General features: G+C 32.6%; 1 long non-coding RNA gene and 1 pseudogene across 1 annotated transcript; both read left to right on the top strand.

Annotated features, from left to right (window-relative positions):
* Window positions 1–384: 384 nt before the first annotated feature.
* On the top strand, window positions 385–3,026 carry LOC132253187 (uncharacterized). Its single transcript, XR_009464948.1, has 3 exons — window positions 385–968; window positions 2,381–2,437; window positions 2,554–3,026. It is a non-coding gene; the product is annotated as an uncharacterized LOC132253187 (long non-coding RNA).
* Window positions 3,027–4,024: 998 nt separating this feature from the next.
* LOC132253185 (uncharacterized) overlaps window positions 4,025–4,146 on the top strand; it is a 1,647-nt pseudogene continuing 1,525 nt past the window's right edge.

Genomic DNA, 4,146 nt, shown 5'->3' with positions numbered 1-4,146 from the left:
ATGAAACAACATAATTTAGGTTTTCCTAACCATTAAAATTTATTCTCTTAAATCTTATGAAATTTTCCTTTGTTACTAATTTTTAACAACTTATTGTTATTTTTTTTTAAATTCACATATTCCCCAATTAATCCAAACAATAATTCTTTTGATTTTCTTAAAGCCTAAACTATTAACAAATCCCAAGTGTCCAAATAACCTAATTAATCAAATGTTTACTAATCTATTTTTCAATCAAACAAAATTTAAAAAAGATTCATGCTAATCTTACCATTAATAAAATACTTAAGCTAAAATACTTTAAACTTTAATTAATTGTGATTTTTTTTTAACTAAAACATGGTTATCGCTAGTTACACAAATTTTACCGTTAATTCTTTTCAGCATACCATTAGGAACCAAAATAAACAAAAATTAAAAAAATAAACAACTTGCTTACCTCAAATCTACAATTTCTCTCTCTAGATCCTCTCTCTAACCCAAGTTGCTGTAGGTGAACTGGTGCAAAACGAGCTGTAGCCCCTTCTAAAGGGGTCTCTAAGTAGCCAAGCACGAGGTGGCTTGTAGGAGTTGGCATTCCACAAACTCCAATTTCCCAATTTTGCACTTTAGTCCTTCAAGTTATCAAAAATAAAACCCATAATTGCCAATTAGTCCTTTAGGTTTTCATAACCCTAATCAGCCCCTAAGAACCTAATAAGCATGCTTAAGTCATTAACCAATCCCACTTAACCTTAATCAAAGTTTAATTCATAATTAAACAAGATTAGCACTAAACTAGTTTTAACATCTAATTAATCATGCTTAAAGTTATGTACTAAGATAATCACTATTGCCTGTTTAATTCATTGGTACTAGTTGTTACAACTTTAGACAAGGGAAGCCTGGACAGAAGCTAGAGCAAGGACAACAAGGGAGATTTTATGCATTGGGGTCACAAAATGCAAAGTCAAATGCCTTAGTGGAAGGTATGATCTTATGTTTTAGCACTTGGGCACATGTTTTATTTGATCTTTGAGCTACCCACTCTTTTATTTCTGCATCATGTGCCTCCATGCTAGACATAGAATTTGTTCCCCTTCATTATTCATTATGTGTTGAGACTCCTATGGGTGGTAAGGTGGAAACCGAGTGGGTGTGTAATGCTTGTGTACTTTTATATTGGGGATCTTGAAGTTACAATATATCTCGTTCTTCTTGATATTTCATCCTTTGATGTAATTGTGGGGATGGATTGGCTAGAATGGCATCATGCTGTATTAGATTGTTATTTGAAGAAAGTAACATCCCAAATCTCTTCTGGTTCATATTTAAGTTTCTATGGAGACAAAAGGCTTACATTTATTCCATTAATTCGAAACCTAGATGATAAGTGGTCAAGAAAGGATGGTTTACACTATTTTCTTTTTAATATGTTGGGAGAAGGCAAAAAAAAGATAACTATAGATTGCATTCCAATGTTTTGTGAATTTGCTGATGCTTTTCCAAAAGAATTGCCATGTTTACCTCCTCATAGAGAGATGGATTTTTGTAATACCTAGTACTAATGAATTAAATAGGCAAAATGATTATCTTACTACTTAACTTTAAGAATGCTTAATTAGATGTTAAAACTAGTTTAGTGCTGATCTTGTTTAATTATGAATTAAACTTTGATTAAGTTTAAGTGGGATTAGTTAATAACTTAAGAATGCTTATTAGGTTCTTAGGGGCTGATTAGGGTTATGAAAACCTAAAGGACTAATGGGCAATTATGGGTTTTATTTTTTATAATAAAAAGGCCTAAAGTGCAAAATTGGGAAATTGGAGTTAGTGGAATGCCACCTCTTACTTGGGTGGATTGGTGGCAGCCATGTGGGCTGCCACCTCGTGCTTGGCTGCATGGAGATCCCTTTATAAGGGGGCTTCCACCATTTCACCTACAGCAACTTGGGTTAGAGAAAGAATCTAGAGAGAGAAAGTGTAGATTTGAGGTAAACAAGTTAAGTGTAATTAGCTATAAACCCGTTTTAATTAAAAATCACAATTAATTAAGGATTAAAGGATTTTAACTTAAGTATTTTATTAGTGGTAAGATAAGCATAAATCTTCGTTTAATTTGGTTTAATTGAAAAATAGATTAGTAAACATGTGATTAATTAGGTTATTTGGACACTTGGGATTTGTTAATGGGTTAGGCTTTAAGAAAATCAAAACAATTAGTGTTTGGTAATTAATTAGGGAAATTAATATGCATTGTAAATATTGTTTAATTCAATTCAAATTTGATTTGAAAACCTGTAGGTATATAGATTAGAGAATATGAGAATTAAAAATTAGCAATAATAAACTATATAAATTTTCATGGTTAGGAAACCTAAATTATGTTCTTTCATTTCAGTTCCTATAGGCAAAGATTGCCTACTTAGAAGAAACACAAAAAGGAAGTTGGTGTAAGGTAGAGAATTTTATACTATCCCATAGTGTATCTGATTTCTTTCCTTGAAACATTTATTGGAAATTTCATGTCATTTCTATGATTTCATTAAATGTTTTAATGTGTCATTGCTTAAGGAGAATCAACAAGCATTCAAGGATCCATTGCATGTTCCAGTTGGGCCTATTACTAAAGCAAGATCTAAGAAGATCAAAGAAGCACTTAATGGGCTAATTCAAGAGATTTGGGCTGATTCTAACGCGGGACATCCCAAGTTTGGCCCAAAGGAAGATGAAGGTGTAATAAATTTAATCCAATATATTGAGGGTTAATTTGGCTTGATTGGGTGTGATTTATGACATGGATTAATGACTGATTGACTTTTTAGCTTCATATAAATTATTTCCTATTCTAGAGCTTCTAAATTCAGGCCAAATCTACCTTAATTTTAGGCTTTTATTATTTATAATGTTTTTTAGCTATTTTCCTATTTTGGATCTGCTAATTTCAGACCAAATCAACCTTTATTTAGGATTTTAATATTTAGTACCTTTTTTAGTTTAGGGTTTTAATATTTAGTAAGTTTTTTTCATGACATATAAATAGCACGCACTCATTGTTAATAGGGGAATATTTTTTTATTGAATAAAAAAAAAGGTGAGGCTTTGCTCTTCTTTTGGTTCTTCAAAAACTGTGAACTTATCAGGGATTCTTCCTTGTGGCGTTCAAACTTTATACCTTCGGTTCGTGATTCCATTGTAATCATTGGGTCAAGGTCTGTTACTTATACTTTTGGTTTGCGTTTCACTTATGAACGTTGGGTCAAGGTTCTATAAAAAATCTGTATTTTAGCTTTCTTAGGCAATTATTCCAATATTGTTTGTTGGGTCTCAAATCGTGTCGATTGAGGTTCGCATCATTTGGTATCAGAGCACAGGTTCTAAAATTAGTTTTCTATCCCTTTATCTTTTATTTCCTATTATCATCCTATCTTGTTCCTTTTGTGTTCTTTATTCCTCGTTCTTATTTTTTTGACGTGCACTAGGTTAAAATTGTGCACCAAGCTCCAAAGAGAAAAAAAAAAAAAAAAAAAAAACTTTAGACAAAAGAAATAGAAAAAAAAAATATTGAGTATAGTTTCAATTCTCTTAAATCAAAATATTATTTTCTTTTGTCCTCTTCCTTTGATTTAGTGTTTCTGTCATATTTTCTTACCATTTGTATTAGTTTAGATACTACAAGATGAATTTCTTGATCAAGTTTATTAGTTTAAGCAGAACTAAAAAAGGGAAGCTACGAGTGGAAAAAGGCAAGAGAGTGTGAGACTAATACGTGAGGGAGTGTTGTGAGGAATTATTTCTAACATTTTTCTTGTAGTTTAAAAAATATGTCTTCCAGGGGTGAAACATCAAATAAGGAAGGAGGGGAGGAGTCATCCCTCATGTTGTAGGCTATGCAACAACAGTTTGAACGCATGAACGTGGTGTTTAATGATATTCGGGATCGGATGGGTAGGCAAGACACTATTATCGTTTATTTGTGAGAGGAGCGTACCCAAAGAGCCCCTAATGCTAGAAGGCAAGGAAGGCGTGCGTGCATTGATGAATTCTGATGACTACCATGAGGAGGAGTTTGAAGATGAAGAGGATCGAGCTTCATTGAACCATGAGGGCAGGTCTGCGCCAAGGGGCAAAAGGCGTGGTAGAGGTTTCTAAAGAGCTCTAAGATGG

Source organism: Vitis vinifera, chromosome 2, assembly GCF_030704535.1.
Source record: "Vitis vinifera cultivar Pinot Noir 40024 chromosome 2, ASM3070453v1".
In the NCBI taxonomy this organism is placed as follows: Eukaryota; Viridiplantae; Streptophyta; class Magnoliopsida; order Vitales; family Vitaceae; genus Vitis; species Vitis vinifera.
This window is presented reverse-complemented; position numbering and strand designations above follow the sequence as displayed.